Here is an 11,530-nt window from a genome sequence, read left to right as displayed (position 1 = left end):
GCCTATAAATTTGACAATAAATAATTTATTTTGGTTCTGGACCACCAACCTGAGGCACCCCTGCAAGTGTCTCGTTGCACCCCAGAGTGCCTAGGCACACAGCTTGGGAGCCACTGGGTATTAGGGTTTGTTTAGCAGTTTGGGATAGAGGATTAGGGATAGGGTATTAAAGTTATATTGTCATGCAAATAGCCAGACAGTGCATGGAAATTTTGTGCCAATCCCAAAATAGCAGAGGGTCCCTTATGTGGCATAGATGCTCCCCCTTAATATCGGGTTTCAGATGATCTCTTGACAGCACTGGTGAGAGCATTATCACAAATGTAAACTAACTACAGGGGAGCCACTTAAAAGGATTTAACTTAGCAGAATTTGTCACTAGAAAATCAAACTAATTTATCCAAGTTTCCCCTTTATTGTATGTGTGTGTTTGTGGTTTGTTTTTTGGCATGATTTTTTTTCTTTTTTTATTGTTTGTGTTAATATTTTAGATCTAAACTTCAACATTAGTGATAGGTTTTCTCAATGTATTCTTGAAATCAAAATTACAACACAGATCAGCTTTCTCCAAAAAGTCATCATACTTTACATAACAGGAAGATGGAAACAACTAAATACACATTTAGAAAAGCCATCCCTTCTTACTATCTCCATGCAATTGCATCTTCTAATGGCCTGGAGACAATGGGGGGTGATTCAGACCTGATCACTGAGCTGCTAACTTTGCTGTTCTGTGTTCAGATAGTCGCCTCCCCCAGGGAGGAGTGTAAATTCGCCGTGCAAGTGTGTGATCGCATGTGTACGCCGAGCTGCTAAAACCCACTGTGTGCAGTCTGTGCGCAGCCCAGGACTTACTCCTTCAGTGCGATGAGAACAGGCTGATCGGGCCGGAGCTGACGTCACACACCCTCCTTTAAAAAGCTTGGGCTCACCTGCGTTTTTCCGGACACTACCAATAAACGGTCAGTTGCCACTCATAGAAAACGGCCTCTTCCTGTCAATCAGCTAGCGAACGCCCGTGCGATCGGATTTTTTTGCACCATCCAGTCACTGACTGGCCATGCCCTTTGTTGTTGTCCGGCACACGTGCGCATTGCGGTGCATACGCATGCACAGTTAGGACCTGATTGCCGGCTGTGCAAAAACACACAGCAACGATCAGATCTGAATCACCCCCAATATCTCTCCAGAATTGTGTAACAGCACAATATTACAAACATGGATATCTATTATGTAAACCGCTTAAATTCTGTTCAGCAGTTGCGGACTAGAGATTAGAGGAGACCCCCCCCAGCTCCTAGTGCTGCAGACATAGGGTCTACCCCACAGTTCACTGTATGTAAAGATAGCGGAACCAATCACCTCCTCCAGTACTATCTGCATCCAGCTAAGCCCATAACAACTTGGGCCCAACCCACACCCCGACACTAATGCCACCGACGGAGACCATGCAGCCAGATCTGGCACCTCCGCCTGACCCTCCAGTGTGTCAATATGGAGATGAAATTTCCAGGATCTCATCACACGTCTCATCAGGACTTTGCCTAGATCACAATCTAGCGACAGGGATAGGAAGATGGAAGAATAGAAAATAGAAGAAAATCCCCTGCAACCTGGTAGCTAGCGATCCAGCATTTTCTAGTTTCCAACAGCATATCATGTGTTTTCATGGAACTTAGGTGGTCATTCCGAGTTGTTCGCTCGTTGCCGATTTTCGCTATACTGAGAATATCCGCTAACTGCACATGAGCAAGGTTCGCAGAGCGCATGCGCTTAGTGATTTTACACAAAAGTTAGGTATTTTACTCACGGCATTACAAAGTTTTTTCATCGCTCTGCTGATCGTAGTGTGATTGACAGGAAGTGGGTGTTTTTGGGCGGAAACTGGCCAGTTTATGGGAGTGTGCGGAAAAACGCAGGTGTTCGAGTTCCAAAACGCGGGAGTGTCTGGGGAAATGGGGGAGTGGCTGGACGAACGCTGGGTGTGTTTGTGATGTCAAACCAGGAACGAAAAGGACTGAGCTGGTCGCAATGGCTGAGTAAGTCTGGAGCTACTCAGAAACTGCGGGGTAATCGTTACGAGAAAATTAGCGAAGCTTTCGGGGGTGATTCCGAGTTGTTCGCTCGCTAGCTGATTTTAGCAGCAATGCACACGCTAAGCCGCCGCCCTCTGGGAGCGTATCTTAGCTTAGCAGAAGTGCGAACGAAAGCTAATTCATCCCAGCCTGCATGCATCCGTCCCAGCCAGCCACACGGACCCCAGCCCAGCCACCATGCATTCATCCCAGCCTGCATGCATCCGTCCCAGCCAGCCACACGGATCCCAGCCCAGCCACCATGCATTCATCCCAGCCTGCATGCATCCGTCCCAGCCAGCCACACGGATCCCAGCCCAGCCACCATGCATTCATCCCAGCCTGCATGCATCCATCCCAGCCAGCCACACGGATCCCAGCCCAGCCACCATGCATTCATCCCAGCCTGCATGCATCTGTCCCAGCCAGCCACACGGATCCCAGCCCAGCCACCATGCATTCATCCCAGCCTGCATGCATCTGTCCCAGCCAGCCACACGGACCCCAGCCCAGCCACCATGCATTCATCCCAGCCTGCATGCATCCGTCCCAGCCAGCCACACGGATCCTAGCCCAGCCACCATGTATCCGTTCCTACCAGCATCCCAGCTGTTTAGTTTCACTTACATTATTTTTAGTTATAGCAGGCTATCGTGTGGGTGGGGGTGGAAGAGACTCCCATTGCTGCCGCCCGCCGCTGGTGACACTGCCGCCCAGAAACAGTCTCCTCTCCTTCTATGCGGCCACCGCTACACACACCCGGCATTTACATAACATGACGCCCACATTATGACATCCATGCAGGCCCCGCCCCTGGTATTCCGGACTTGCCGAAAACGCTGAATGCCGGGGGGCAAGGCCTGCACGTGGGCGTCCTAATGTGGGCGTCATGTTATTTAAATGACTGCCATGCGGTTGTGGTTAGCGGCGGCGGGGCAGGCATTCCACTTTATACGACAACGCCCCGCCCCCCCACCCCCTGGCAACCCGGACTCGCGCATGCGCAGTCCGCATTTTCGGCAAGTTCCATTAAAAACCGGGAGGACACGGAGGTTTTGCGGGGCAGCGGGAGGATCATGTAAAAAACGGGAGCCTCCCGCTGAATGCGGGAGGGTAGGCAACCCTGTCTTAGGGCAAGATTCATACCAGTCCACACCAATCATACCATATAACCTGGAATATACGCAACCAGTTAACAGTATGAACAAAAAACAGTATCAAAGACCGATTCCAACTGTAACATAACCCTTATGAAAGCAACAACTATATACAAGTCTTGCAGATGTAGTCCGCACTGGGACGGGCGCCCAGCATCCTCTACGGACTAGGAGAAAAAGATTTACCGGTAGGTTTAAAATCTTATTTTCTCTTACGTCCTAGAGGATGCTGGGGACTCCGTAAGGACCATGGGGATTATATCAAAGCTCCAGACCGGGCGGGAGAGTGCGGATGACTCTGCAGCACCGACTGAGCAAACGCAAGGTCCTCATCAGCCAGGGTATCAAACTTGTAGAATTTTGCAAAAGTGTTTGAACCCGACCAAGTAGCTGCTCGGCAAAGCTGTAATGCCGTGACGCCTCGGGCAGTCGCCCAATAAGAGCCCACCTTCCTAGTGGAATGGGCCTTTACCGAATTTGGTAACGGCAATCCAGCCGTCGAATGAGCCAGCTGAATCGTGTTACAGATCCAGCGAGCAATAGTCTGCTTAGAACCTTGTTGGCTGCATACAGGACAAACAGAGCCTCTGTTTTCCTAACCCTAGCCGTCCTGGCTACATAAATCTTTAAGGCCCTGACTACATCCAGGGACTTGGAGTCCTCCCAGTCCCCCGTAGCCACAGGCACCACAATAGGTTGGTTCATATGAAATGAAGAAACCACCTTAGGCAAAAATTGAGGACGTGTCCTCAACTCTGCTCTATCCACATGGAAAATCAAATAGAGGCTCTTGTGGGACAAGGCCGCCAATTCGGACACCCGCCTTGCAGATGCCAAGGCCAATAACATGACCACCTTCCACGTGAGAAATTTTAATTCCACTGTTTGAAGAGGTTCAAACCAGTGAGATTTCAGGAAACTTAACACCACGTTAAGGTCCCACGGTGCCACTGGGGGCACAAAAGGGGGCTGGATGTGCAGCACTCCCTTCACAAACGTCTGGACTTCTGGGAGAGAAGCCAATTCCCACTGAAAGAATATAGATAGGGCCGAAATCTGTACCTTAATGGAGCCTAACTTCAGGCCCATATCCACTCCTGTCTGTAGAAAGTGTAGAAACCGGCCCAGATGGATATCTTCAGTAGGAGCATTCTTGGCTTCACACCAAGATACATACTTCCTCCAGATACGGTGATAATGCTTTGTCGTCACCTCCTTCCTAGCCTTTATCAGAGTAGGGATAACTTCCTCCGGAATACCTTTCCCAGCTAGGATTCGGTGTTCAACCGCCATGCCGTCAAACATAACCGCGGTAAGTCTTGGAACACACATGGCCCCTGCTGTAACAGGTTCTCCCTGAGAGGAAGAGGCCACGGATCTTCTGTGAGCATTTCCTGAAGATCTGAGTACCAGGCCCTTCGAGGCCAATCTGGAACAATGAGCATTGTCTGCACTCTTCTTTGTCTTATGATTCTCAATATTTTTGAGATGAGTGGAAGAGGAGGAAATACATAGACCAAATGAAACAACCATGGTGTCACTAGGGCGTCTACTGCTACTGCCTGAGGGTTCCCGAGACCTGGCACAATAGCTCCGAAGCTTTTTGTTGAGGCGTGACGCCATCATGTCTATTTGAGGAATTCCCCAAAGACTTGTTATCTCTGCAAAAACTTCTTGATGAAGTCCCCACTCTCCCGGATGGAGATCGTGTCTGCTGAGGAAGTCTGCTTCCCAGTTGTCCACTCCCGGAATGAAGACAGCTGACAGAGCGCTTACGTGATTTTCCGCCCAGCGAAGACTTCTGCCATCGCCACTCTGCTCCTTGTCCCGCCTTGGCGGTTTACATGAGCCACGGCTGTGACGTTGTCTGATTGAATCAGAACCGGTAGGTCGCGAAGAAGATTCTCCGCTAGTCGTAGGCCGTTGTATATGGCCCTCAATTCCAGTATGTTGATGTGTAGACAAGCCTCCTGGCTTGACCATAGTCCCTGAAAATTTCTTCCTTGTGTGACTGCTCCCCATCCTCGGAGGCTCGCGTCCGTGGTCACCAGAATCCAGTCTTGAATGCCGAACCTGCGACCCTCTAGAAGGTGAGCACTCTGCAGCCACCACAGGAGAGACACCCTGGCCCTGGGGGACAGGGTTATTTTCTGATGTATTTGTAGATGGGACCCGGACCACTTGTCCAGAAGGTCCCACTGAAAAGTCCTCACATGAAACCTGCCGAAGAGGATGGCCTCATAGGCTGCCACCATTTTCCCCAGAACTCAAGTGCATTGATGAACAGACACTCTTTTTGGTTTTAGCAGGTTTCTGACCATGTTCTGGAGATCCTGGGCTTTTTCCAATGGGAGAAAAACCCTCTTTTGTTCCGTGTCCAGAATCATGCCTAGGAATGATAGCCGAGTCGTTGGAACCAAGTGTGACTTTGGCAGATTGAGAATCCAACCGTGCTGTTGCAGCACTTTCAGGGAGAGCGACACGCTCTTCAGCAATTGGTCTCTCGATCTCGCCTTTACAAGGAGATCGTCCAAGTATGGGATAATTGTGACTCCCTGCCTGCGCAGGAGCACCATCATCTCCGCCAATACCTTGGTGAAATCCTCGGGGCCGTGGAAAGCCCAAACGGCAACGTCTGAAACTGGTAATGACAGTCCTGTACAGCGAATCTCAGGTGCTCCTGATGAGGGGGGTAAATGGGGACATGAAGGTATGCATCCTTTATGTCCAGTGACACCATCAAATCCCCCCCTTCCAGGCTGGATATTACAGCTCGGAGCGATTCCATCTTGAATTTGAACCTTTTCAAGTACAGGTTTAGGGATTTTAGATTTAAAATGGGTCTGACCAAACCATCCGGCTTCGGGACCACAAACAGGGTTGAATAATGCCCTTTCCCTGTTGGACCAGGGGAACCTTGACCACCACTTGCTGTTGACGCAGCTTTTGAATTGCAGCTAACATTACTTCCCTGTCGGGGGTGAAGCTGGCAAGGCCGACTTGAAAAATCGGCGAGGGGGCACCTCTTCGAATTCCAGCTTGTAACCTTGGGAAACAATTTCCATCACCCAAGGATCCACATCTGAAAGAATCCAGATCTGGCTGAAAAGTCGAAGGCGCGCCCCCACTGGTGCGGACTCCCTTAGGGGAGCCCCAGCGTCATGCGGTGGATTTTGTAGAAGCCGGGGAGGACTTCTGTTCCTGGGAACTAGCCGAAGCAGGTATTCTCTTTCCTCTACCCTTACCTCTGGCAAGGAATGAGGAGCCCCGACCTCTTCTGGACTTATGCGACCGAAAGGACTGCATCTGATACTGTGGAGTTTTCTTTTGCTGTTGGGGAACAAAAGGTAAAAAGGTAGATTTACCCGCGGTAGCTGTGGCAACCAGGTCCGCGAGCCCCTCCCCAAACAACACTTCACTCTTGTAAGGTAAAACCTCCATATGCTTCTCTGAGTCTGCATCACCCGTCCATTGGCAGGTCCATAGAGCTCGTCTCGCAGAAATAGCCATGGCATTTGCTCTGGAACCCAGCAGCCCAACGTCTCTTTGTGCGTCCTTCATATATAAGACTGCGTCTTTAATGTGGGCTAAGGTTAATAAAATGGTATCCCTGTCTAGGGTATCAAGGTCAGCTGACAAGGGGGTATATTTACTAACATTCGTAATTCTCCCGATTTGGTGGGAGAATAATCACGAATGACATCGAAAGTGTAAAACTGCAACTTTTTGAATTTATTACGACTAATTTACTAAGCTGCCGTATTCTGCATTTTCGGGTTTTCCGATGTCGATGTCATTCGTTTTTTTAGGCAGTGTTTTACGTGAGTGACTTGTAAAACACTGCCGACTTTAATACAATGAATCTCGGCCGGATCTGAGAGATCCGTGCTGGGCTTCATTGTGCACTTTGTTAAACAAAAAAATAAAGTTTAAATGTAAAAAAAAAATTGCGTGGGGTCCCCCCTCCTAAGCATAACCAGCCTCGGGCTCTTTGAGCCGATCCTGGTTGCAGAAATATGGGGAAAAAATGGACAGGGGTTCCCCCATATTTAAGCAACCAGCATCGGGCTCTGCGCCTGGTCCTGGTTCCAAAAATACGGGGGACAAAAAGAGTAGGGGTCCCCCGTATTTTTGAAACCAGCACCGGGCTCCACTAGCTGGACAGATAATGCCACAGCCGGGGGTCACTTTTATACAGTGCCTTGCGGCCGTGGCATCAAATATCCAACTAGTCACCCCTGGCCGGGGTACCCTGGGGGAGTGGGGACCCCTTCAATCAAGGGGTCCGCCCCCCCCAGCCACCCAAGGGCCAGGGGTGAAGCCCGAGGCTGTCCCCCCCATCCAATAGGCTGCGGATGGGGGGCTGATAGCCTTTGTGAAAAGTGATTGATATTGTTTTTAGTAGCAGTACTACAAGGCCCAGCAAGCCTCCCCCGCAAGCTGGTACTTGGAGAACCACAAGTACCAGCATGCGGCGGAAAAACGGGCCCGCTGGTACCTGTAGTACTACTACTAAAAAAATACCCAAAAAAAGACAATACACACACACCTTGAAAGTAAAGTTTTATTACATCCATCCACACAAACATACATACATACTTACCTTATGTTCACACGCAGGTCGGTCCTCTTGTCCAGTAGAATCCATGGGGTACCTGTTGAATAAATTATACTCACCAGATCCAGGGTACCAGGCTCCTCGGATAATCCTTTTGTAATCCACGTACTTGATTAAAAAAATAAAACGGAGACCCGAGCCACGCACTGAAAGGGGACCCATGTTTTCACATGGGTCCCCTTTCCCCGAATGCCAGAAACCCACTCTGACTTCTGTCTAAGTGGGTTTCTTCAGCCAATCAGGGAGCGCCACGTTGTAGCACCCTCCTGATCGGCTGTGTGCTCCTGTACTGTCTGACAGGCGGCACACGGCAGCGTTACAATGTAGCGCCTATGCGCTCCATTGTAACCAATGGTGTGAACTTTCTGCTCAGCGGTTGACCGAAAGTGACCTCACCGCTGAGCAGAAAGTTCACACCATTGGTTACAATGGAGCGCATAGGCGCTACATTGTAACACTGCCGTGTGCCGCCTGTCAGACAGTACAGGAGCACACAGCCGATCAGGAGGGTGCTACAACGTGGCGCTCCCTGATTGGCTGAAGAAACCCACTTAGACAGAAGTCAGAGTGGGTTTCTGGCATTCGGGGAAAGGGGACCCATGTGAAAACATGGGTCCCCTTTCAGTGCGTGACTCGGGTCTCCATTTTATTTTTTTAATCAAGTACGTGGATTACAAAAGGATTATCCGAGGAGCCTGGTACCCTGGATCTGGTGAGTATAATTTATTCAACAGGTACCCCATGGATTCTACTGGACAAGAGGACCGACCTGCGTGTGAACATAAGGTAAGTATGTATGTATGTTTGTGTGGATGGATGTAATAAAACTTTACTTTCAAGGTGTGTGTGTATTGTCTTTTTTTGGGTATTTTTTTAGTAGTAGTACTACAGGTACCAGCGGGCCCGTTTTTCCGCCGCATGCTGGTACTTGTGGTTCTCCAAGTACCAGCTTGCGGGGGAGGCTTGCTGGGCCTTGTAGTACTGCTACTAAAAACAATATCAATCACTTTTCACAAAGGCTATCAGCCCCCCATCCGCAGCCTATTGGATGGGGGGGACAGCCTCGGGCTTCACCCCTGGCCCTTGGGTGGCTGGGGGGGGGACCCCTTGATTGAAGGGGTCCCCACTCCCCCAGGGTACCCCGGCCAGGGGTGACTAGTTGAATATTTGATGCCACGGCCGCAAGGCACTGTATAAAAGTGACCCCCGGCTGTGGCATGATCTGTCCAGCTAGTGGAGCCCGGTGCTGGTTTCAAAAATACGGGGGACCCCTACTCTTTTTGTCCCCCGTATTTTTGGAACCAGGACCAGGTGCAGAGCCTGATGCTGGTTGCTTAAATATGGGGGAACCCCTGTCCATTTTTTCCCCATATTTCTGCAACCAGGATCGGCTCAAAGAGCCCGAGGCTGGTTATGCTTAGGAGGGGGGACCCCACGCAATTTTTTTTCAAAAAATTAACACTTTCCCACCCCTTCCCACTGATATACATGCACGGATCTCATGGATCTGTGCATGCCTATCCAATCACGGCTCAAAAAAGCAGGTCTGTTTTTTTTAGCACTTTTTTACGAGTTGTATTTTTTCACGGCAGTGTTTTTTTTTTTTTTTGCTTTGCACTTCTTAGTAAATGACCGAGATTCATACTTAAACAGCCGCGTTTTGACCGATGGTGTATTCATTCGTATTTTTTTTGTTGGACTTCAAAAAAAATACGAATGCCCTCATCACTGCCGAGATTTGAGTTTAGTAAATGACCGAGATGACACTTTGAAGAAAAAACGGCATCTCGGTCAAAATCGGGACCTTAGTAAATATACCCCAAGGTATCTGTCCAAGCTGCAACTGCGCTACATACCCATGCCGATGCTATTGCCGGTCTGAGCAAAGCACCCGTATGCGCATAAATAGACTTTAAAGTAGTCTCCTGTCTGCGATCCGCAGGATCCTTGAGGGCTGCCGTGTCCGGAGACGGCAGCGCCACCTTCTTGGACAGGCGCGTTAAAGCCTTGTCCACCCTGGGAGAGGATTCCCAACGTACCCTGTCCTGTGCAGGGAAAGGATACGCCATAAGAACCCTTTTGGAAATCTGCAGTTTTTTATCTGGAGTTTCCCAAGCTTTTTCAAATAACTTGTTAAGCTCATGAGATGGGGGAAAGGTTACCTCAGGTTTCTTTTCCTTATACATGCGCACCCTCGTATCAGGGACAGAGGGGTCATCAGTGATATGCAAAACATCTTTTATTACAATAATCATACACTGAATACTCTTTGCCACCCTTGGGTGTAATTTTGCATCATCGTAGTCGACACTGGAGTCAGAATCCGTGTCGGTACCAATGTCCACTATTTGGGATAGGGGACGTTTTTGAGACCCAGAAGGGCCCTGTGACCCAGTCCAATCCGTGGATTGACTCCCTGCTTTCTCCCTGGACTCTGCTTTGTCCAGTCTCTTATGTAATGAGGCCACATTCGCATTTAACATATGCCACATGTCCATCCAATCATGAGTCGGCGTGGCCGACGGAGACACACCACACATCTGCTCCACCTCCTCCTTGGACGAGCCTTGCGCTTCAGACATGCCGACACGCACGTACCGACACCCCCACACACACAGGGATATATCTATAAGGGGACAATTCCCCAACAAGGCCCTTTGGGGAGACAGAGAAAGAGTATGCCAGCACACACCCAGCGCCAAACTGACACTGGAATAAAACCCAGATAGCGCTTTTTATATATATAATCAATGTTATACACTCACTGCGCCTTAAACATGCCCCCCCCCCCCCCCCCCCCTCTTTTCAGCCCTCTGTCACCGAGTTCAGCAGGGGAGAGTCCGGGGAGCCAGCTTCTCTGCAGCGTTCTGTGGAGAAAATGGCGCTGTTAGTGCTGAGGGATCAAGCTCTGCCCCCTCCAGCGGCGGGCTTCGGTCCCGCTTCAATATTAAAAAAATGGCGGGGGATCTCTTCATTTACTGCCTCCGCAGCCTAATGTACCCTTATATGCCAGACCAGAGGTTTATTGCTGCCCAGGGCGCCCCCCCTGCACCCTGCACCCATCAGTGCTTGTTCTGTGTGTGTAGCGTGTGGGAGCAATGGCGCGCAGCATTACCGCTGCGCGCTTACCTCAGTGAAGATCTGAAGTCTTCTGCCGCCTTGAAGTCTTCTTTTCTTCTTATACTCACCCGGCTTCTATCTTCCGGCTCTGCGAGGAGGACGGCAGCACGGCTCTGGGACGAACGGCGGGGTGAGACCTGCGTTCCGACTCCCTCTGGAGCTAATGGTGTCCAGTAGCCTAAGAAGCAGAGCCTATCATTTAAGTAGGTCTGCTTCTCTCTCCCACGATGCAGGGAGCCTGTTGCCAGCAGGCTCCCTGAAAATAAAAAACCTAACAAAATTCTTTTTCAGAGAAACTCTGGAGAGCTCCTCTGTAATGCACCCTATCTCCTCTGGGCACAAAATCTAACTGAGGTCTGGAGGAGGGGCATAGAGGGAGGAGCCAGTGCACACCCATACTAAAAGTTCTCGATAGTGCCCATGTCTCCTGCGGAGCCCGTCTATACCCCATGGTCCTTACGGAGTCCCCAGCATCCTCTAGGACGTAAGAGAAAAGTGTATTTCCCTCACCCTTGCTGCTCTTAGACATGATAAATAAATCACACACTTTACAGTGTTAT

Source organism: Pseudophryne corroboree, chromosome 4, assembly GCF_028390025.1.
Source record: "Pseudophryne corroboree isolate aPseCor3 chromosome 4, aPseCor3.hap2, whole genome shotgun sequence".
Taxonomy (NCBI): Eukaryota; Metazoa; Chordata; class Amphibia; order Anura; family Myobatrachidae; genus Pseudophryne; species Pseudophryne corroboree.
Note: the sequence above shows the minus strand (reverse complement) of the source record.